At 31.3% G+C, this 26,140-nt stretch overlaps 1 protein-coding gene across 1 annotated transcript in view; it reads right to left on the bottom strand.

Moving 5' to 3' along the window:
* Positions 1–23,868, bottom strand: part of loh (thrombospondin type 1 domain containing lonely heart) — a 276,194-nt gene extending 252,326 nt beyond the window's left edge. Inside the window, exon 1 of the mRNA XM_073967471.1 lies at positions 23,379–23,868. The gene's annotated coding sequence lies outside the window, so the exon portion shown is untranslated. The remainder of the gene's footprint in view (positions 1–23,378) is intronic.
* Between the last annotated feature and the right edge of the window lie 2,272 nt (positions 23,869–26,140).

Raw genomic sequence — 26,140 nt, 5'->3', positions numbered from 1 at the left:
ATAAACGTGGATTTTTTAAAGAATATTTTTTCCAACCAACATCAGACCAATAAACGTGGATTTTTTAAAGAATATTTTTTCCAACCAACATCAGACCAATAAACGTGGATTTTTTAAAGAATATTTTTTCCAACCAACATCAGACCAATAAACGTGGATTTTTTAAAGAATATTTTTTGCAACCAACATCAGACCAATAAACGTGGATTTTTTAAAGAATATTTTTTCCAACCAACATCAGACCAATAAACGTGGATTTTTTAAAGAATATTTTTTCCAACCAACATCAGACCAATAAACGTGGATTTTTTAAAGAATATTTTTTCCAACCAACATCAGACCAATAAACGTGGATTTTTTAAAGAATATTTTTTCCAACCAACATCAGACCAATAAACGTGGATTTTTTAAAGAATATTTTTTCCAACCAACATCAGACCAATAAACGTGGATTTTTTAAAGAATATTTTTTCCAACCAACATCAGACCAATAAACGTGGATTTTTTAAAGAATATTTTTTCCAACCAACATCAGACCAATAAACGTGGATTTTTTAAAGAATATTTTTTCCAACCAACATCAGACCAATAAACGTGGATTTTTTAAAGAATATTTTTTCCAACCAACATCAGACCAATAAACGTGGATTTTTTAAAGAATATTTTTTCCAACCAACATCAGACCAATAAACGTGGAATTTTTAAAGAATATTTTTTCCAACCAACATCAGACCAATAAACGTGGATTTTTTAAAGAATATTTTTTCCAACCAACATCAGACCAATAAACGTGGATTTTTTAAAGAATATTTTTTCCAACCAACATCAGACCAATAAACGTGGATTTTTTAAAGAATATTTTTTCCAACCAACATCAGACCAATAAACGTGGATTTTTTAAAGAATATTTTTTCCAACCAACATCAGACCAATAAACGTGGATTTTTTAAAGAATATTTTTTCCAACCAACATCAGACCAATAAACGTGGATTTTTTAAAGAATATTTTTTCCAACCAACATCAGACCAATAAACGTGGATTTTTTAAAGAATATTTTTTCCAACCAACATCAGACCAATAAACGTGGATTTTTTAAAGAATATTTTTTCCAACCAACATCAGACCAATAAACGTGGATTTTTTAAAGAATATTTTTTCCAACCAACATCAGACCAATAAACGTGGATTTTTTAAAGAATATTTTTTCCAACCAACATCAGACCAATAAACGTGGATTTTTTAAGAATATTTTTTCAACATATTCCCAATAAACGTGGATTTTTAAAGAAAATTTTTAACATCTTCCCAATAAACGTGGATTTTTAAAGAATATTTTTTCATCATCCACAATAAACGTGGATTTTTTAAAGAATATTTTTTCATCATCCACAATAAACGTGGATTTTTTAAAGAATATTTTTTCATCATCCACAATAAACGTGGATTTTTTAAAGAATATTTTTTCATCATCCACAATAAACGTGGATTTTTTAAAGAATATTTTTTCATCATCCACAATAAACGTGGATTTTTTAAAGAATATTTTTTCATCATCCACAATAAACGTGGATTTTTTAAAGAATATTTTTTCATCATCCACAATAAACGTGGATTTTTTAAAGAATATTTTTTCCAACCAACATCAGACCAATAAACGTGGATTTTTTAAAGAATATTTTTTCATCATCCACAATAAACGTGGATTTTTTAAAGAATATTTTTTCCAACCAACATCAGACCAATAAACGTGGATTTTTTAAAGAATATTTTTTCCAACCAACATCAGACCAATAAACGTGGATTTTTTAAAGAATATTTTTTCCAACCAACATCAGACCAATAAACGTGGATTTTTTAAAGAATATTTTTTCCAACCAACATCAGACCAATAAACGTGGATTTTTTAAAGAATATTTTTTCCAACCAACATCAGACCAATAAACGTGGATTTTTTAAAGAATATTTTTTCCAACCAACATCAGACCAATAAACGTGGATTTTTTAAAAATATTTTTTCCAACCAACATCAGACCAATAAACGTGGATTTTTTAAAGAATATTTTTTCCAACCAACATCAGACCAATAAACGTGGATTTTTTAAAGAATATTTTTTCCAACCAACATCAGACCAATAAACGTGGATTTTTTAAAGAATATTTTTTCCAACCAACATCAGACCAATAAACGTGGATTTTTTAAAGAATATTTTTTCCAACCAACATCAGACCAATAAACGTGGATTTTTTAAGAATATTTTTTCAACATATTCCCAATAAACGTGGATTTTTAAAGAAAATTTTTAACATCTTCCCAATAAACGTGGATTTTTAAAGAATATTTTTTCATCATCCACAATAAACGTGGATTTTTTAAAGAATATTTTTTCATCATCCACAATAAACGTGGATTTTTTAAAGAATATTTTTTCATCATCCACAATAAACGTGGATTTTTTAAAGAATATTTTTTCATCATCCACAATAAACGTGGATTTTTTAAAGAATATTTTTTCCAACCAACATCAGACCAATAAACGTGGATTTTTTAAAGAATATTTTTTCATCATCCACAATAAACGTGGATTTTTTAAAGAATATTTTTTCCAACCAACATCAGACCAATAAACGTGGATTTTTTAAAGAATATTTTTTCCAACCAACATCAGACCAATAAACGTGGATTTTTTAAAGAATATTTTTTCCAACCAACATCAGACCAATAAACGTGGATTTTTTAAAGAATATTTTTTCCAACCAACATCAGACCAATAAACGTGGATTTTTTAAAGAATATTTTTTCCAACCAACATCAGACCAATAAACGTGGATTTTTTAAAGAATATTTTTTCCAACCAACATCAGACCAATAAACGTGGATTTTTTAAAGAATATTTTTTCCAACCAACATCAGACCAATAAACGTGGATTTTTTAAAGAATATTTTTTCCAACCAACATCAGACCAATAAACGTGGATTTTTTAAAGAATATTTTTTCCAACCAACATCAGACCAATAAACGTGGATTTTTTAAGAATATTTTTTCAACATATTCCCAATAAACGTGGATTTTTAAAGAAAATTTTTAACATCTTCCCAATAAACGTGGATTTTTAAAGAATATTTTTTCATCATCCACAATAAACGTGGATTTTTTAAAGAATATTTTTTCATCATCCACAATAAACGTGGATTTTTTAAAGAATATTTTTTCATCATCCACAATAAACGTGGATTTTTTAAAGAATATTTTTTCATCATCCACAATAAACGTGGATTTTTTAAAGAATATTTTTTCATCATCCACAATAAACGTGGATTTTTTAAAGAATATTTTTTCATCATCCACAATAAACGTGGATTTTTTAAAGAATATTTTTTCATCATCCACAATAAACGTGGATTTTTTAAAGAATATTTTTTCCAACCAACATCAGACCAATAAACGTGGATTTTTTAAAGAATATTTTTTCATCATCCACAATAAACGTGGATTTTTTAAAGAATATTTTTTCCAACCAACATCAGACCAATAAACGTGGATTTTTTAAAGAATATTTTTTCCAACCAACATCAGACCAATAAACGTGGATTTTTTAAAGAATATTTTTTCCAACCAACATCTCAACAATAATTCTTTAAAAAATCCACGTTTATTGGTCTGATGGTGACTGAAAAAATATTCTTTAAAAAATCCACGTTTATTGGTCTGATGGTGACTGAAAAAATATTCTTTAAAAAAATCCACGTTTATTGGTCTGATGGTGACTGAAAAAATATTCTTTAAAAAATCCACGTTTATTGGTCTGATGGTGACTGAAAAAATATTCTTTAAAAAATCCACGTTTATTGGTCTGATGGTGACTGAAAAAATATTCTTTAAAAAATCCACGTTTATTGGTCTGATGGTGACTGAAAAAATATTCTTTAAAAAATCCACGTTTATTGGTCTGATGGTGACTGAAAAAATATTCTTTAAAAAATCCACGTTTATTGGTCTGATGGTGACTGAAAAAATATTCTTTAAAAAATCCACGTTTATTGGTCTGATGGTGACTGAAAAAATATTCTTTAAAAAATCCACGTTTATTGGTGTGATGGTGAATGAAAAAATATTCTTTAAAAAATCCACCATCAGACCAATAAACGTGGATTTTTTAAAGAATATTTTTTCATCATCCACAATAAACGTGGATTTTTTAAAGAATATTTTTTCATCATCCACAATAAACGTGGATTTTTTAAAGAATATTTTTTCATCATCCACAATAAACGTGGATTTTTTAAAGAATATTTTTTCATCATCCACAATAAACGTGGATTTTTTTAAAGAATATTTTTTCATCATCCACAATAAACGTGGATTTTTTAAAGAATATTTTTTCATCATCCACAATAAACGTGGATTTTCTTAAAGAACATTTTTTCATCATCCACAATAAACGTGGATTTTTTAAAGAATATTTTTTCATCATCCACAATAAACGTGGATTTTTTTAAAGAATATTTTTTCATCATCCACAATAAACGTGGATTTTTTTAAGAATATTTTTTCATCATCCACAATAAACGTGGATTTTTTAAAGAATATTTTTTCATCATCCACAATAAACGTGGATTTTTTAAAGGATATTTTTACATCATCCACAATAAACGTGGATTTTTTAAAGATTTTTTTTTTCATCATCCACAATAAACGTGGATTTTTTAAAGATTTTTTTTTCATCATCCACAATAAACGTGGATTTTTTAAAGAATATTTTTTCATCATCCACAATAAACGTGGATTTTTTAAAGATTTTTTTTCATCATCCACAATAAACGTGGATTTTTTAAAGAATATTTTTTCATCATCCACACTAAACGGGGATTTTTTAAAGAATATTTTTTCATCATCCACAATAAACCTGGATTTTCTAAAGAATATTTTTTCATCATCCACAATAAACGTGGATTTTTTAAAGAATATTTTTTCAACATCCACAATAAACGTGGATTTTTTAAAGAATATTTTTTTATCATCCACAATAAACGTGGATTTTTAAAGAATATTTTTTCAACATCTTCCCAATAAACGTGGATTTTTAAAGAATATTTTTTCAACATCTTCCCAATAAACGTGGATTTTTAAAGAATATTTTTTTATCATCCACAATAAACGTGGATTTTTAAAGAATATTTTTTCAACATCTTCCCAATAAACGTGGATTTTTAAAGAATATTTTTTCAACATCTTCCCAATAAACGTGGATTTTTAAAGAATATTTTTTCAACATCTTCCCAATAAACGTGGATTTTTTAAAGAATATTTTTTCATCATCCACAATAAACGTAGATTTTTTTAAAGAATATTTTTTCATCATCCACAATAAACGTGGATTTTTTAAAGAATATTTTTCATCATCCACAATAAACGTGGATTTTTTAAAGAACATTTTTTCATCATCCACAATAAACGTGGATTTTTTAAAGAATATTTTTTCATCATCCACAATAAACGTGGATTTTTTTAAAGAATATTTTTTCATCATCCACAATAAACGTGGATTTTTTAAAGAATATTTTTTCATCATCCACAATAAACGTGGATTTTTAAAGAATATTTTTTTATCATCCACAATAAACGTGGATTTTTTAAAGAATATTTTTTCATCATCCACAATAAACGGGGATTTTTTAAAGAATATTTTTTCATCATCCACAATAAACGTGGATTTTTTAAAGAATATTTTTTCATCATCCACAATAAACGTGGATTTTTTAAAGAATGTTTTTTCATCATCCACAATAAACGTGGTTTTTTTAAAGAATATTTTTTCATCATCCACAATAAACGTGGATTTTTTAAAGATTATTTTTTCATCATCCACAATAAAAGTGAATTTTTTAAAAAAATATTTTTTCATCATCCACAATAAACGTGGATTTTTTAAAAAAATATTTTTTCATCATCCACAATAAACGTGGATTTTTTAAAAAAATATTTTTTCATCATCCACAATAAACGTGGATTTTTTAAAGAATATTTTTTCATCATCCACAATAAACGTGGATTTTTTAAAGAATATTTTTTCATCATTCACAATAAACGTGGATTTTTTAAAGAATATTTTTTCATCATCCACAATAAACGTGGATTTTTTAAAGAATATTTTTTCATCATCCACAATAAACGTGGATTTTTTAAAAAAATATTTTTTCATCATCCACAATAAACGTGGATTTTTTTAAAGAATATTTTTTCATCATCCACAATAAACGTGGATTTTTTAAAGAATATTTTTTCATCATCCACAATAAACGTGGATTTTTTTAAAGAATATTTTTTCATCATCCACAATAAACGTGGATTTTTTTAAAGAATATTTTTTCATCATCCACAATAAACGTGGATTTTTTAAAGAATATTTTTTCATCAACCACAATAAACGTGGATTTTTTAAAGAATATTTTTTCATCATCCACAATAAACGTGGATTTTTTAAAGAATATTTTTTCATCAACCACAATAAACGTGGATTTTTTAAAGAATATTTTTTCATTATCCACAATAAACGTGGATTTTTTAAGGAATATTTTTTCATCATCCACAATAAACGTGGATTTTTTAAAGAATATTTTTTCATCATCCACAATAAACGTGGATTTTTTAAAGAATATTTTTTTCATCATCCACAATAAACGTGGATTTTTTAAAGGATATTTTTTCATCATCCACAATAAACGTGGATTTTTTAAAGAATATTTTTTCATTATCCACAATAAACGTGGATTTTTTAAGGAATATTTTTTCATCATCCACAATAAACGTGGATTTTTTAAAGAATATTTTTTCATCAACCACAATAAACGTGGATTTTTTAAAGAATATTTTTTCATCATCCACAATAAACGTGGATTTTTTAAAGAATATTTTTTCATCAACCACAATAAACGTGGATTTTTTAAAGAATATTTTTTCATTATCCACAATAAACGTGGATTTTTTAAGGAATATTTTTTCATCATCCACAATAAACGTGGATTTTTTAAAGAATATTTTTTTCATCATCCACAATAAACGTGGATTTTTTAAAGGATATTTTTTTCATCATCCACAATAAACGTGGATTTTTTAAAGAATATTTTTTTCATCATCCACAATAAACGTGGATTTTTTAAAGAATATTTTTTTCATCATCCACAATAAACGTGGATTTTTTAAAGAATATTTTTTCATCATTCACAATAACGTGGATTTTTTAAAGAATATTTTTTTCATCATCCACAATAAAAGGGGATTTTTTTAAGAATATTTTTTCATCATCCAAGGTTTTTCGTCCATATAAGGAGTCCCTGAAGCCTTTTGAAGTGTTTCTATTACTTTTTATTAGGACTCTGTTTATATTCTCATATTTAATTTAATTTTATCGAATCGAATTTTCTATTTAAATTCTGAACAATTACCATGACGCATGTTAACCACAATTCAACAGATGTTTCCATCCAAAAATGAAGTTTCTCATTCCTCTCAATTACTTCGAAGTCACACCCATTTCCATTGAGGATGGGGGATTTAAAAATACAAATCAAATGCCATTTAATTAGCAATGTATAAATTTGATATTAAATCAAATAGGAATTTCCAAAATTTATTTTCAGTTCGGCAATGGCACAAATTCACACAATTTTTTTTATTTTATTTTGTTTATATTTGTCGTGTATTTTCCTTCTTCTAAATAAACAAAATGTTCGCTGGTTAGAAGCTTCATTTTGCATTCTGTTTCCGATTTCCTGGAATAGAATATTTCAATATTCAAATTTATTTGATTTGTTGTAGACAATTCGTCTACTTCTAATGAAGGCAGAGGGTTTTGTGTTTATTTTATAAAATGTAATTTTTAAATATGTTAAGGGTGTTTGTTTTTGGTGATATCATATCAAAATGTCAAGGTCAGCAATTGTCCAGAGCCGCAAGCAAGTATGTAATTTAATTTATTGTTTGTTTTTATTGTAAGTTACAACACTTTATATGTGCTTTAGTTTATTTGTTTATATTGGAAACATTTGCTTCCGTTTTGGCGGGTGGCCGGTTGATCGCTCAAATCATTCATTCATAAATTTCTTTGCATCGCCTCATAATTTATGAATGAATGAATGATTCTTTAAAGAAAAAAAAAACGCTTTAGTAGAAATGAAGTATTTATGAGTTTCTTTTGTAATCCAAATTGTGAAGGTCAGGTTTGTTATGAGTTATTACAATTTTTTAATGTTCGATATTTGAAGATTTGCAGATTGATGTTCTTAAATTTTAAAGAAATAAAAAAAAGTTTTGTAATTATAATTATAAAGGGGTATCAATAAATATTTTTCTTCTCCTTTCAAAATAAATTTTCGGATTGGTGATGTTCTTAATTTGGTATAACGTCATCGATTTTAAATAAGAGATTTATTTAATTCCCCCGCTCTAGGCTTTCCTTGAAACAAAGACAAACAGTAACGCACCCAAACAGTTAATGCTCCGTTAAACGATTGTTTGCTGAATTCAAATAACCGTTACATTTAAACAAATTGTTTCAGAATCGACAATTAATTAGTTGTTTGTACGCATTGTTTAATTTGCCAAATAAACGACAGCTTTGTAATGCTTTAAATGGGCATTTTGGAAAAAAATGAATAAAGACGACAGCAATTAATTATGAAACAATTGACAAATATTTTCATTTGGAAATTTTAAATATGCATGAAAAAATTGGAGGTGGGGTTTAGGTGGAATAGGTGTATTCTTTAACAAATTTTGAAAAATATATTTAGAAAAGGAAGCCCTAATTTTCAGGTATTTGGAGCCAATACTTCATTTGTTTGACAGATATTAACAGCTTTAAACTGTCTGATGTAAATATAACTTTAGATTTAAGAAAAGGTGGATAAATAATGTGCAAAATTTCATGACAAATTTTCTTCTCAATTTCATTAAAAGATTGCATTGCTGTTTAGTTAGACACGCAAATAATGTTTGCTTCAAATTTATTAATTTTCTAATTGTTCTTCACATTCATGTTCTTGTTTCTTTGTTTGCCGACAAATAAAATGAAAGAAAATGCATAACCATTCTGCAGCCAACTTCAGGCTGTCAACAAAAACTTACGAAACAAAACAGAATTGCCAACTACAAAGTTACGTGTTTTTTTTTCGTTGAGACTCAACGAGCGCACAGCAGTGGGAAAGATTTGGTTTTGTTTATAAGTGCAGTTGTTCGAGTTTTGGTCGTGCCAAAGAAATTCTCGAACAGAGAAATATTCGTGGTCTTTTTAGAAAAATATTTTAAGAATATTCGTAGATTTTTTGAAAAATATTTTAGAAATATTCGTGGATTTTTAAAAAAAAAGTTTAGAAATATTCGTGGATTTTTAAAAAATTTTTTAGAAATATTCGTGGATTTTTAAAAATTTTTTAGAAATATTCGTGGATTTTTTAAATAATATTTTAAACATATTCGTGGATTTTTTAAAAAATATTTTAGAAATATTCGTGGATTTTTAAAAAAATATTTTAGAAATATTCGGGGATTTTTTGTAAAATATTTTAGAAATATTTGTGGATTTTTTAAAAATATTCGTGGATTTTTTATGGGTGACGTAGGGGATGGTAGATACCAAGGAACGGTCCTGACCGGTTTTAACATGGCAAATCCCATGATTTATCTTGGCCCCTCTTTCATCTCAAGTGGACACTGACCTCCCCGTGGTGTCACCTGGGGAACTGCCTTTAACACCCGTAAGTAGTAGTGAGCTAACATGTGCCGCGTGTTCACCCATAAGAACGTTAAAAACTTGGGTTTGGGCGTCTAGTAAAAACAGCCTACTATGAAAAAACGAAAGAAAAGAAAAACAAACCCCTCTAAAGTTGACGAACCCTGCAAACGTTTTAAGGACCATGATCTGCGAATCTGCACCTGGAATGTTCGCACTCTTTATAGAGAAGGTGCAGTCTTCGCATTGGCAGACGTACTTGAAAAGTACTAGGCCGATATTACTGCCATACAGGAAATACGATGGATTGGGAAAGGCGTCACAACAACACCTAAAGGTGACGCACTGTATTATAGCTGCCATGACGTAAAGCATGAGTTTGGTTGCGGATTCGTAGTTAGTCGGAGACTAAAACATCTGGTATCCAGCTTTCACCCCAGTGAATGAAAGAATTGCTGCAATTCGAATAAAAGCTAAATTCTTCAACATCAGCTTTATTTGCGCTCATTCTCCCACTGAAGAAAAGGACGAACGACCAAAGATATAGTTTACGAGCGCTTAGAAGAAACATATGACCGTTGCCATGCCCATGACATTAAAATCATTCTAGGCGATTTTAATGCCAAAATTGGAAAGGAGAATATCTTTGGCCCAACAGTCGGGAAATTCAGTCTCCACAGTGAAACATCTGACAACGGTGTGAGGCTGATAGACTTTGCAGCTGCAAGAAACATGGTAGTTAGCAGTATCAGATTTAAGCATCTCGATATTCATAAGGGCACCTGGCTGTCTCCAGATCAAAGAACAAGTAATCAAATTGATCATGTTGTGATAGATTGAAGACATTCATCGAGCGTGTTGGATGTACGATCGTTCCGAGGTGCAAACATTGATTCGGACCACTACCTTGTTGCAGCAAAGGTACGTACCCGTCTAAACGTTGCAAATAAAGCACGAACAGACACAACGCGGAAGTTGGACATCGATAGCCTACAAACACGACAGATAGCCACAGCATATTCCACTCAACTAGCCCAATTGCTTAACGCGAGCACTCCTTGTCCCAACAACATAACAACACAATGGCAAAATATTGCCCACTCCATTCAAACAGCCCCAAAATCCATTCTTGGATTCCAGAGACCTCCACAAAGGAATTCATGGTATGACCAGGAGTGTCGTGCTGCTACCGAAGAGAAAAATGCGGCATATAGAGCTACTTTACAATCAGTAGCAACGAGTAGCGCACGAGAGAGATATCGGGAGAAAAGGAGAGAAGAGAAACGTCTTTTCCGCAAGAAAAAGAGAGAAATGGAAAAGCGGGAGTGTGAAAAAATCGAGATGTACAGGAGTCAGAATGAAGTCCGAAATTTCTACCAAAGAGTGAAACATCAAACAGATGGCTTTGGTGCAGGCACATCCTCCTGTAGAGACCAGCAAGGTAATCTGGTAACAGATACAGATAACGTGCTCAGGATATGGAAGGAACATTTCTCCAATCTGCTGGTATCCAATAGTAGCGAAGACGATGATACCACAGATCCAATCCCAGAAGATAGTATAGAATGTATACCACCCGGCCAAGATGAGGTAAAAACAGCAATCAACCGGCTGAAGAATAATAAAGCAGCAGGAGCCGATGGCTTACCAGCCGAGCTGTTTAAAACCGGAGGCGACGCGCTGATAAGGTGTATGCATCAGCTAGTTAGCACCATCTGGCAGGAAGAACGCGTACCCGACGATTGGAACCTGAGCATCCTATGTCCCGTCCACAAGAAAGGAGATAAGACTGTATGTTCCAACTATAGGGGCATAAGTCTTCTCCCTATTGCCTATAAGATAGTGTCAGGGATATTGTGCGAACGACTAAAGCCTATGGTCAACGAAATAATTGGACCATACCAATGTGGCTTTAGACCTGGCAAGTCCACCATTGAGCAGATATTTACCCTGCGGCAAATCCTGGAGAAGACCCAAGAGATGCAGATCGACACATACCACCTTTTTGTCGATTATAAAGCAGCCTTCGACAGTCCCCTCCGATCAAAGGTATTCCATGCAATGTCTGAATTTGGTATCCCCGCAAAGCTTATCCGGCTTTGTAAGATCACTTTAACTGATACTAGGTCCTCAGTTAAAATTTTGAAAAGAACCTCTCCGAAGAATTTTGTGCCAAAAGACGTTTCAGGCTTTGTAAGCTGACTTTAACTGATACTAGGTCCTCAGTTAAAATTTTGAAAAGAACCTCTCCGAAGAATTTTGTGCCAAAAGACGTTTCAGACAAGGAGACAGCCTTTTGTGTGACCTATTCAACATTTTGCTGGAAAAGGTAATACGAGATGCAAATGTCAAAAGAAATGGCACAATTTACATCAATAGCCACATGTTACTTGCCAATGCTGATGACATAGACATCATGGGACGATCAGTAAAGGAAGTAACTGATACCTTTAGGAACGTCGAAGCAGAATCTGCGAATGTGGGTCTGGCGGTAAACGGCGAAAAGACCAAATTGATGGTGTCGACGCGCAAATCGTCCATAGAGCTCGGACCAACTGTGGAAGTTGGTACCTACAATTTTGAGGTAGTTAAAGACTTCGTCTACCTCGGCACTGCCATAAACACAACAAACAACATCAGTTGTGAAATAAGAAGAATTGTATTGGCCAACAGATGATACTATGGTCTAGGTAAGCAATTTAAAAATAAAGCCCCATCTCGTCAAACAAAAATAACACTGTACAAAACGCTGATACTACCCGTGCTAATGTATGGCTCCGAAGCATGGGTACTTGCGTAAGCAGATAAGGCAGTGCTTGGTGTGTTTGAGAGGAAAATTCTTCGAAAGATCTACGGGCCGATTTGCGTTGACGGTGAATATCGTCGTATGAACCACGAGCTATATCAGCTATACAAAGACATGAATATAGTTAAACGTATCGAGATGCAACGATTGCGTTGGCTAGGCCATATCATAAGAATGAGCGATGATGAACCCGCTAAAAAGGCGTATGAATACATGCCACATGGCGGTGCACGCAGAATCGGCAGGCCTAAGCTTCGATGGAGCATACAAGTGGATGAAGAAATGAAAAGGCGCGGTATTCCAAAAAGTCAAGCGAAAAACAGTGAAGAATGGAGATCTTTTCTTAGTTCGGTCTATGGAACAAATGTTCTGTAATGGGACAACGAAGTAAGTAAGTAAGGATTTTTTAAATAATATTTTTGAAATTTTCGTGGATTTTTTAAATAATATTTTAAACATATTTGTGGATTTTTTAAAAAATATTTTAGAAATATTCGTGAATTTTTTAAAAATATTCGTGGATTTTTTAAATAATATTTTTGAAATTTTTTCTCACTGACAATTTAAAGTTGTTTTAATAAAATAGTAAAGCAACGACTATGGGATTAAGCCTGACTATTTTGAAAAACAAAATAGAAGTCATCATTCCAAATAAAAAAAACGCCAACCCTCCTATTTGTGAGACCCGGCACCTTCGAAAGTTTGGTTTATTTCTGTTGTTAGCAACACCAACAAACTACATACAATTATGTCTCTCTTTTATTCCTCTTGATTCCTTCGCCCATAAACTCAGTTTACTTCACGTGTGACTACTATCTTTGAGGTATTGACATTTATAATAATGGAAATTAATTTCAATCTTTCAATTTCTCAAAATTTTAAAAATTTTAAATTTAGTTTCAAAAAAAATTATAGCATTCAATACATCTAAAATAATTAATACTCCTTGTTTTTCTAATTTTTTTTTATTCGATTAATATAAATTCTCAAAATCATGTAAGTTCATATTTCAAGTTCAAGTTGTTGTTGTTCCTTGCCAACTTAACTTTGTGGTTAATTAGATTTTACATTGCGGCTGTGGATTCAGTTACACTTCTAAGTTAATTGGTTATTTAAGAGCAAATATTATTTCCTAACTATACAAATAAATAATTTTAATTTGTTAGTATGCCTATTAGGCCGAAGATTATTTATTAGAAAATAAATCATTTTAAATTTGTGTTACTCATCTCATTATAATTTGTTTGCAACCACAAAGGTCAACAAATTACAATAATATGTTTACTATATCAATTTTTATGAACCTATATTAGAATGCGGTTCAAACAGTAGTGACTTAGAGAATGATAGCTGAGGAAATAATGTTGACTTATGGGTACATGAGGAGTAATTAGATTAACATTCAACATTCTTTCGACTGGATATGTGGGTACGTGTATTTACTAATGGACCTGTAGTGCGATTCTCTAACTCATTTTTTCAGCTACCGACAACAATTGGTAACATTAACACGTAAAATTAGGAATGAAATGTTCAAATAAAAGTTGATAACACTATTGCGATCCGTAGAATCTTGCGACTACTTTCTATTGGTCACTAACTTACCAAATAATATCATTATTTACCGAAATTATAAGCATTTTAATTTTACCGATTTTTGTCGGTAACTCCAAAAATGTGTTAGAGAATCGCGCTACTGGTTGCTATTTCGTTCGAATTTTGTAGAACAACATTCTGGATTAGGGTTCTAGAAACATCTATGTAAAGACGGGAATCTTTTAATCGTAGCTTAAAAGAATCGATGTTTTAATTGCAAATGTAACTGCTTTGCCCCGCTGGGAAGGTACTGTACTAGTTCGGTATCGGAATCTCGTCGATTCTCAGGGTTGCAGTAATTCTACTGTAAACTTGTGACAACATTAAAACAAATATTTTTTAAAAAAATAAAGTTTTAATTAAATTAAAAACAATATTTAAACAAAAAATAATTCTACGGTTTTTGAAAAATGTATTTTTAAAATGAAGAAAAAAAATTATTTTATTTAATTTAGTTTTATGAAGAAACAAATTTTAACTTAATTTATTTATTGTTTATTATGATTTTTTTTTAAATATAAAAGAAAATTTTTTCAAAAATGTTTTAAAAAAATTCAAACGTTTTTAATATTTTTTAAAAAAGTAAATTTAACAAAAAACATGTTTCATGAAACGTAAATTTTGAAAATATAAATTTTTAAATTTAACTTTTTTTTCAAAACAGATACTTTTAAAAATAAACTTAAAAAAATATTTTTTTAAAAATTATAACTTTTTCAAAAAAGAAAACATTTTAAAAAAATAATTTATGTTTGAAAAAATATTAATATAAAATGTATATTACTATAAATATATAATATAAAATTATATTCTTTTGTAAATCTGAAAAAAAAACTATTTTTCAAATGACGATACATAATATTTAAATTTATTATTTTTGAAAAAAAAAAATTCTTTAAAATTATTTTTCAAAATTTTATTTTACTTAAATTATTATTATTTTTATAATTTATCTAAAATTATGAAATTGTTTTGTTTTATAAACCTGTACTGTAATTTATTAGACTTTGTCTTGTTGTGAAGGTATACACAAATAAATAAATAAATGCATTTATAAAAATTTTTAATTTTTTCGAAAAAACTATTTGCAAATAAAAACTATTTGCAAATTTAATAACGAATTTTTTAAAGTAGATTATTTTTTTATATAAAATACCAATTCTTTTAAAAATTATTTAAAACACAATTTTTGAAAAAAAAAATCTAATTGCGATAAAAATATATTTTTTATAACCAAAAAAACAATTATTTTCAAATGATTTTTTTAAATATCTTATTTAATTTTAAAAATTCTAATTAATTCTAATTCTAATTTTTTAATTATAATTAGAAAAAAGCTAATTAATGAAATATTTTCTAAAAATTTTAAACTACATAAAAAAAACATTTTTTAAATCTTATTTTTTTTTAAACAATCAAAAAATCCGTTGAAAACCAAAATCCCTTGAAATGTTTTTTTTTAATATTTTCTTTCACTTAAAATAAATTTTTCCAAATTCTAAATTTATCTTTAAACACATTTTCAGAAATTTATTGTAAATATTTAAAAACGGAAGATTTTTTATGTAGATTTTGTTACTAAATATATTTTTTTGATAAAATTAAAAAAAAAACTTAAAAAACAATATGTTTAAATTACCATACAAATATATTTTTTGAATTAAATTTTATTTAAACAATTCTATATTTTAAACTTTTTTACAAATTTTAATTTCGAAGAAAAAAAATATATTTGTATGGTAATTTAAACATATTGTTTTTTTTAATTTCTTCGATCCGTGCGGAGTTTTTTTTTTCTTTTTTCTCCCATCGGACGCCTCCCCAGGTGGTGGATAGGGGAAAGCTCATCAGATATGACGGGTACCGCAAAAATAAAATATGTGGGGCGAACCAAAAATAAAAGGAAAAGGCAGCGTCTGATCGAGATTCGGCGGCAGCAAACAGCGTCTGTACTCCATTGGAGCGGCTGAAAATTAGATGAAAAACTATAAACCCTTCAGAAGGCCACGGGAAACCACTGAAGTAACTCTCCCATGAAAATCATACAATATGAACAACCAACAAAACACACGGCCCTCAGTCTCCGGCCAATCGAGGGTGCTAAGAATCCCCGGAGGTAAAAACAAGAAAACACTGAACATTGGAACATGGAATGTCCGAAGCTTGTATGAGTCTGGAAAACTTAACAATACCATCAGTGAAATGAATCGTCTTAAAATAGACATATTAGGTGTTAGCGAAACATGGTGGAAGGACAGTTGTGACTTTAGATCAGAAAATGTCACTGTTTACCACTCAGGAAATCAGCGCGGCATGCATAGAAATGGAGTGTGTATCATTGTAAAAAACCACATAGCCTCATGCGTAACTGGGTATGTTCCACTGTCAGATAGAGTCATCCTACTCAAAATAATGGCAAAACCAATAAACATCAACATAATACAAATTTATGCTCCCACATGCGATGCAAATGCCAATGACATCGAGGAATTCTATAACAACATTGCGCAACTATTAAGAATGACAAAAAATCATGAAATAAATATTATACTAGGTGATTTTAATGCGAAGGTTGGTAACGATGAAGTTAAAGACATCACTGGGAAATATGGTCTTGGAGACCGAAACGAAAGAGGTGACCGACTTATCCAATTCTGCCAAGAAAATAATATGAAGATCATGAACACATTTTATCGTCTACACCCCAGGAGATTATACACATGGAAATCACCGCAAGACAACCATGGACATATAGTAAGAAATCAAATAGACTATATATTGATAAACAAAAGATATAACTCCTGTGTTTCCAAGTGTACAACATATCCAGGTGCAGATGTTCCAACAGACCACAATCTATTGGTCTCAAAACTGCGCCTCAAACTCGCGCTTATACGGAAAAAGAAAACCCAGCCAAAAATCGATATCGGAAAACTTAGCGATCCTACCATAAAAAACGAACTGCAACATCAAATCAATGGAGAATTAGAAAACATCAAGGAAGACAATCCGGATCTACTGTGGAACAACCTAAAAACTACTATAAACACAGTAACTAAAAGCATCCTGGGAAACCGATCAATGGCAAGAACTGAAGACTGGATAACAGACGAAATTCGAGAACTTCGGGAAGAAAGAAGTAGACATAAAAATAAAAATTATGAAAGGTACTGGGAAATAAACAAAGAAATAAGATCGGCAATCCGCGCAGCAAAAAATGACCAACTAAATGTCAAGAAATTGAATTTCTACAGTCCATACATGACGACTTTAACCTACATAAAAAGATAAAGGAATCTGCGGGGACGTATGAAAGAAAGACAAGTGCAATTATATTTAATGATAATAATGAAGCAGTGTTTGATATGGAGGGAAGAAAGACTATATGGAAAGATTATATAGAAAAACTTTTCACGGATGAGCAGCGAGCACCTCTTGAGAATAATATAAGCAATTATCTAGTTGGATCATCAATAACAAGATTAGAAGTAGAATGCGCCGTACAAACTCTAAAAGATAAAAAAGCCACAGGACCAGATGAAATACCCTCTGAAGTCTTAAAGCTAATAGATTCCAGCAATAAAGAACTCCTCATCACCCTTTTCAACCATGTATACGACACTGGACAATATCCAGAAGATTGGCGCAAATCTACTTTCATAGCCATTCCCAAGAAAAACAATGCAAAACGATGTTGTGAATTCAGATTAATAAGTTTAATGAGCCACGTACTGAAAGTATTCCTAAAAATAATACATCAACGAATATATAGCAAGTGCGAACATGCTATGGGAAAAACGCAGTTTGGGTTTAAGGAAGGGATGGGTACCCGAGAAGCTCTATTCTGTTTACAAGTCTTAGTCCAGAAATGCAGAGAAGCCCAAAAAGATGTTTTCATCTGCTTCATCGATTATGAGAAAGCCTTCGATACGGTTAACCATGATAAATTAATGAACATTTTGACATCTATCGGAGTACAAGGAAAAGAATTACGATGTATTAAAAATTTGTATTGGAACCAAAAAGCACGAATCGACGTCAATGGTGAACAAAGTGATGAAATTATTATCTCAAAAGGAGTTAGACAGGGATGCATACTGTCCCCATTACTATTCAACGTGTACTCGGAAAAAATATTTCCAGAAACGCTAGATGGAGGAAATATTGGAATAAAAATAAATGGACATATTGTGAATAATATAAGATATGCAGACGACACCACACTACTGGCTGAGAGCATATCAGGTCTACAGAAACTTATAGAAAAATTGGCACTCACAGGTGAAAAGTATGGGTTAAAAATTAATATGAAAAAAACTAAATACATGATAGTAAGCAGAAAAAACGACCATCGCAACGTGAAGCTTACTATAAAGGAAACGGAAATCGAGAGGGTACACACATTTAAATATCTGGGAGTACTAATAAATGACCGTTGGGACTACTCAAAAGAAATTAACAGCCGAATAGAAATAGCGAGAGATGCCTTTTTTAAACACAAAAAAGTATTAACAAGTCACGACATAAATGTGACAACAAAAATAAGATTTATCAAGTGCTATGTTTGGTCAGTCCTCTTATATGCTTCCGAAGTCTGGACACTTAAAATGTCCGATGAAAGAAAATTGGCAGCTTTTGAAATGTGGACATTCCGACGAGTACTGAAAATACCCTGGACTTCAAAAATATCAAATGACGAAGTACTTAGAAGGATGAATGTGAACCGACAGCTAATCTCAACAATAAAAAAGCGTAAAGTCTCATACCTTGGACACATACTTAGAAATAACAAATACAAGATTCTACAGACAATCCTTAAGGCAAAAATCGACGGAAAGCGCGGAAGAGGTAGAAAAGAAACAACCTGGCTCAAAAATATCCAGACATGGACCGGCTATAATGATGAATACACACTTTTACAAGCCGCTAAGAACAGGGAGCTGAACATCATTGTGTAACAACAAATAATTATAAATATATACTTAATATCATATATGTATCATTGAAATATTATTGTACGATCACCAATATCCGAATAACGGATGAGTAAATAAAGAAGAAGAAGAAGCAAATATTTCATTAATTATTTTTTTTGTTGTTTTTTTAATTATAATTAAAAAACATAATGCAGATTATTCCCAGTTTTGTTGTTTTTAAATTTTTGAAACAAAAACATTTTTAAGTGGAATGCAGTTAAAATTTGTCAATACATTACAATAATAAAATAAGAATCTATTACTAGATTCTTATTTTATTATTGTAATGTAAAAGCCAAAAAATAAATTAAAATTTTAAAAATTTTTATTTTTTTTTATTTTTCAAAATAGTCTGGCTTTATCCCATTGTTGTTGTTTTAATATTTAAAACAACTAACTTATTAGTGGAGAAAGTTTGGCATTGTTCCCCAAGGGGTAAGGCAGGGAAGACTAGTTTCGATTCTCGCCACAGGATCTCATCAGTTCCCTTGTTATACCCTACACCACCTTGTGGTAAGGGGTATTATGTCTTTGTGCATTAGTTTGTAACATGCAAAAGGAAACGAGATAGACCCATAGTTCCTTTTAGGGATATACATTGAATCACTTTCTGAGTCGATTTACGCATGTCCGTCTGTCTGTCCGTCTGTCCATGTATTTTTGTAAACAAAGTACAGGTCGCATTTATTGTCCGATTCGCATGAAAATTGGGGAAGATAGTTTTTTTGGCCAAAGGACGAACGCTATTTATTTTGGTAAAAATCGGTTCATATTTGGATATAGCCCCCATATATATCTTCGCCCGATTTAAGGCATTTGGTGCACGAAGCACGCTACATATGTCCGATTTCAATGAAATTTGGAATGTGCGACGGAATTTAGTCTAGAAATAAATGTGCCGAATTATATAGAAATCGGTTCCGATCTGGATATAGCCCCCATATATATTTTCGCCCGATTTAAGGCATTCGGTGCACGAAACACGCTATGTATGACCGATTTCAATGGAATTTGGAATGTGCGACGGAATTTAGTCTAGAAATAAATGTGCCAAATTATATAGAAATCGGTTCCGATTTGGATATAGCCCCCATATATATTTTCGCCCAATTTAAGGCATTTGGTGCACGAAACACGCTATGTATGACCGATTTCAATTAAATTTGGCATGTGCGATGGTATTTAGTCTAGAAATAAGTGTGCCGTATTATATAGAAATCGGTTCAAATTTGGATATAGCTCCCATATATATTCTCGGCCGATTTTAGGTTTTTGATGCACGAAACCCGTTATATAAGACCGATTTCAATAAAATTTGGAATGTTTGCCGGGATTTGGCCTAGAAAGAAGTGTGCCAAATTATATCGAAATCGGTTCAGATTTGGATATAGCTCTCATATATATTTTATGCAGATTTGAGGTATTTGATGCACGAAACACGCTATATATGTCCAATTTTGATGAAATTTGGACTATTGGTCTACAAATAAATGTGAAAAATTATATCGAAATCTGTTCTGATTTGGATTTAGCTCCCATATATATTTTACATATTCACAGTGGTGTAGGGTATTATATAGTCGGCCCCGCCCGACTTTGATCCTTTCCTTACTGGTTTTTTGTTTGTGGATATTCTCCACCGAAGTTATTTTTCAATAACTTCTTCAACAAAAACGTTTTATGTTTGGGTACATCAATCGTCAGCTCGAAGTATAAAAGTGAACCAAGAAAACCCCCTTGGCGAACAATGCCAAACCTTCCCCACTAATAAATTAGTTGTTTTAAATATTAAAACAACAACAATGGGATTAAGCCGGACTATTTTGAAAAATCTAAATTGTAACAGCTATCCCAATAAAAAACGCCAACAATGTTCTATTTTAATTTTATAAAAAAACATATTTTTAAGAAATCATATTTTTAAAAACAAATTTTTTACAAATACTTTTTTTCGAAAAAAAAAAATTACATTTCTTAAAAATTTAAAATTTAGAAAACTTTTTTTTAAAAAAAAATTGAATATGTATTAAAAGAATTAATTTTTTTCTGAAAACAAAAAATAAATTTAAAAAATACATATTTTTATCGTCATTTCAAAAATATTTTTTAATAAAAATTTAATTTTTAAAAATATTCAAAAAACGTAGAAGGACAAAAATTAAAAAAATTATATATTGTTTATAAAATAATATATTTTATTTTTAAAGTTAATTTTCTTAAAAATATTTTTTCTCAAAAAAAAAAACATTTCTTGTATTTTTTATTTTATTTTATTTTTTTTTTTTTAATTTACGTTTCTTGAAAAACCTACTTCAAACATTTTTTTCGAAAAAAAAAACAAGTGAAAAAGTATCACTGATATCAGTTGGCTTTGCCGACGTTTTAACCTGCCTGTGCTGGTTAAAACGTTCATCTATGGATTTGGAATCGAATACCGGCTACGGAACCAACATCCTTTTACCCAATGATTATGTATTAGGGGGTTTTCAGATTTTGTGGCCTTTTTTGAACGTATAAACTTGCCGACAAAAATATATATTTGGATTAAAGCTCAAAAGTGTTGCAGAGTAAGTAACTGAGGAAATGGATCGACATAGTCCATTTTGGAAGTGAATCTTATATTGGAAGTCGTCCTTTCAGTTGGTCACCGTATGTTAGGAATCTGTATTAGGAAGCATGGACTGTAAACAGGACCACAAGGAGCAGCACCGGTATAAATTTCCAAAGTATCTTCGGACAGACGTGCAGTCTAGGGCATGTTCGAAGATCCTTTAGAAATTTATACCGATGCTACTCCTCATGGTCCTGTTTACAGCGATATTATGTTTTTCTTGGGCAAACATGTTAAACTTCTGTGGTGGAGGTACCCTAAGAAGAAGCTCGTTTTCGTAGTTGAACTATATTTGTAAATTTGGACCAAATCGGTTGCTCCTTCCCAGATAATCGTGCGTACCATTTTAGTAAAATTTGTTGCACTTTTGAGGGGGAGGTACGGTACCTCCTTCCTCCTTCTTCGAAACCAAACTAAGTTTATACAAAATATTACGAAGGCCAAATTTTGCACCGAATTGGCTGATCACACTTGGTGTAGTGGACTCTTTCACAGCTTTCTGGTAATTTCTTCACGAAATATGGCCCCTAAAAACCTTTACCCTCCTAATGGGGACAGCGAATACAAGATGTTGCAATAAGAATCAAAGCGATTTTAGATCCAAATTTTGTGTGGGAAGTTTCCGAAGAAGTGGACCCATTGGGTCCATATTGGAACCTTATTTATGTCTAGTGGAAATTTTACGATGTGCACAGTATGGACTACGTCGGTTACTGCCTTCCTGAGTTGTAGTGCAATTTTAGGGGAAAGTTTTGAACATTTGTGGTGGAGGTACCCGAAGGAGTGGACCTATATCACCCATATTCGAACCTGAACTTAGTTTGGACAAACGATTATCAGGGCCAAATTTTTGAAGCAATCGGTTGATCCGTTTGAGAGTTATTCTGCGCTCCAGCCAGCCAGAAAAAAAGATGGACAGATATGGCTAAATCGACCAAATTGTCTGAAACGGACTTTTTAAAAAAAAAATCCACGTTTTGTCGTCTAAAGACCCTTGAAAAATATTCTTTAAAAAGTTTTGTGAATTTTTGTAAAATATTTTTGCTGGCTTCTAAATAAAATTTAATTCAAGATAGAAATAGAATTTCTCCAATTTTTAATTGTCATATAGGCGATACTAACTGATGCTTCAGTTTGAACAAGGTTAGGATAGAAATTATTGCGATTAAATAAATTTGATTGAAACTCGAAATAGAGTTGGACCATTTCCGGCACGAAGGACCAATGTTTCCGTCATCGCGAGTTGGCTTGTATAAAGAGGCTAATATAGAGTACATGCAGTGCGGCAAAAGCGTGGTTTCCAAAATTAAAGAAACAAGAATCGAATGAATTGGAAGTCTATTCTTAATTTGGGTTATGAAACTAATATACTGGATCAATATGTAGGTTATTAACACAGACGACAATAGTAGGGCTTTATGTACCTAATTATAGGTAATCGTAGATTTTTCAAAATATTTTTAAAGGTCCAAGAAAGCTATAATTTGAATTTCTTAATACATAAGTTTTTCATTTGTCCAAAGAAGCTGTAATAATGGATTAGAAATACAAAAAAAAACAAATATTTTGACAGTCCAGGTATCTGTACTCAAGAATTCTATAACCATGTGGGTACTAAGAATATTATTTCTGTTGTTCGGAACCACGAATACTACTTACATTTTAAGAAGTTTTATGACAGATCCGTCTGCAAAAAAATGGACTAGGAATTGTTCTATGTAACAGCACTGGCAGGATGTGTTTTTTCGTATTTTTTATTTTTATTTGTTTTTTTTATTTTTTCGTTTAATACTTCAAAAGGAATTTTAATTTTATTTTTAATTTAAATTAATTTTCCCAAATATCCTTTTTCAATATTTTTTTATTTTATTCCATTCAACTTCTGACAATTTTCACAATATCCTTTTTATTCACAAAATCTAAATATTCTTCCGAATTTTTCCTACTTCCGATTTTCCACCTATAAGAACTTTCACACACTCGCGCGTACACTCACACACTTATAGAACAAGGAAATGCCTTTTCTGTGTTTTCCCCGATTAGTTAGTTAGATTTTCCGTTATTTAGCGTTTTTCTCTTGTTTTTCCTTTTTTTCTATTCTTTCGCTTAGCAAAGCTCGTCTTAACGTTATCGTGCGCAAAACCGAACTGAAATTGTAGGAAAATAAAATTGAAAACTTTAACGCAAAACTGGCAGTCGCCGAGGGTTGACTGCGCCAAGTGTCGACGCAATCAGCTCTGCAAACAAGACAACGCAGCCGAAGCACATGTAAGTACTTACCAACCAAGCACTCACTATAAACAAAATAGTTTACTACAAACAAGAACCCCCCAAAAAAACACTCCCAACAATTTGTTACTGGAGCAGGGGCAGGCAGCCTAGCATGGCATGATAACAACGCTGACTTCATTTAAAAGATTTGCAAAAGCTAGCTAAGCATCCAATCACACACAATAAAGTGCCGCAGCCGCCGCAGCAGTTGGCAGTCACTGCGACGCCAACTACATTAACCGCATTATCATCACTCGCCTCCCTCAATGGGCGAATAAACAAAAGAAATGTTGCATTAACATTAAAGCAGCAACATAAAATATGTCATGTTATGCTATGCACACTTAACAAACCGAAACCAACAAACGACAAACGAACTTTAACGAATCATCACTCGTTTGGCAGACGAAGTGTTTAATACAAATTTGTTGGCGGTTCATAATAACATTCATATGCTTTATTATGTTTTACATGCAGCCAGCAATGTTAAGACATTTAATGGAACATAACAGGGCAACAATGACAACATCAAGATATGACATCAGATTGTGTGCTCCACTACCACACTCAACCACTGTAATAAAGTAGAGATAAGTCTATTTAACAGAAATATTAGAGTACCCATTAAAATGTTAGCGCCGCCAATGTGGAACTCCCCCCATTAATGTAATAAATTTTTTATGTATGTAAGTAAGTATGTTCTCACAGACCCCATTCACTGTAATAAGTATGTTCATATGTTTCTTTAACATAATCGTCAACTTATGCTGAACATTTTTATTTGGGGGGTCATGTTAACACAGCATTAATAGCTCTGTTAAAAATATCACAATTATGTTACTGTAATTTACAGAATGTTACAACATAAAAAGAGAGCAAGAAAGAGACAGGGAATAAAAGTAACAGCCAAAGGCCTACCGAATATTATTCGGTGGAACAATAAATAATTTAATTAATTAAATTGGATTCAAACAAACCGCGGGAAGAAAAGTACGAACCTCGCATGGAAACCTATTCTTGAATCAGCTTCAAAAATCAGCTCGCATTGATAAAGGGTATTATTTTCCGAAAGAGACAAACGAGGCAGATGCAAGCAGTACAGCCAAGAGAACTACACAAAATAATTCAAATATCAAATCAATACAGAAATCACAACCAGTTGATTCGAGACGAACATGGTCGAATTCGAACTACAACAGAAGAAACAAGAAAGAACAGCTTTAAGTTCGACGGGGCCGAACTTTTTATATCCACCACCACGAAATGTATAGAAGTGAGTAGGAACAATTAGTTTAATTTCGTTAATGAAAGTATTAAACTCGTCCTATTATTGCAGGAGTAGTACATATATCCCAGCGGATAATACACCCTTCTTCGTTGTTCTTTCCAAAACATGGACCAATACTTACAATCAAGCGAAATACATAAAATTGGGCAATACCGACTGGACCAAAACTTGGCTATTCTGGATTTGGATAGTTAACGAACATCGGAAACACCATTCTATGGAGGCTGTATAAAACGTTGACCTGTACCGAAAATTTGTTGGAGGAAAATTTTGTAACTCCACCAAAGACTAAATACCAAATTTCAGTTATTCCGGTTGAATAATGTGGCTAAAACTTTCAAAATACCGGAAATTGGGAAGGGCTGTTCTATGGGGGCTATAAATAGACATGGAACAATACCGGAAAATTTCAGATGGAAAGTTTTATACCACCAACGGAGACAAATATTAAATTTCAGCCGTTTCGATGGGATATTGAAGGCACAACCTTCAAAATATAGAAAATCGGGAAGTACCCTTCTATGGGGGCTATTTTTTCTGCAATATTTTATACCCATGTGGAAATCTAAATACCAAATTTCAGTCATATCGGTAGTATATTGAAGCCACAGCTTTCAAAATACCGAAAATAGATAGTTACGGTTCTATAGGAGCTACTTTCAAAATACCAAAAATCCGGAGGTACCGTTCTGTGGAGGCTATCTGAGGACTTCGACTTATACCGACAAATTTCAGGTGGAAAGTTGTAAACCCCAAGCTTTAATCTCTTACCAAATTTCAGCCAAAAACCTTCAAAATACCGAAAATCAAGGAGTACCATTCATGGGGGCAATATGAAGGAGTGGACCTATACCGACAAATT

This window comes from Musca autumnalis, unplaced genomic scaffold (genome assembly GCF_047663935.1).
Source record: "Musca autumnalis isolate F117 unplaced genomic scaffold, ASM4766393v1 scaffold_2, whole genome shotgun sequence".
Lineage (NCBI taxonomy): Eukaryota > Metazoa > Arthropoda > Insecta > Diptera > Muscidae > Musca > Musca autumnalis.
This window is presented reverse-complemented; position numbering and strand designations above follow the sequence as displayed.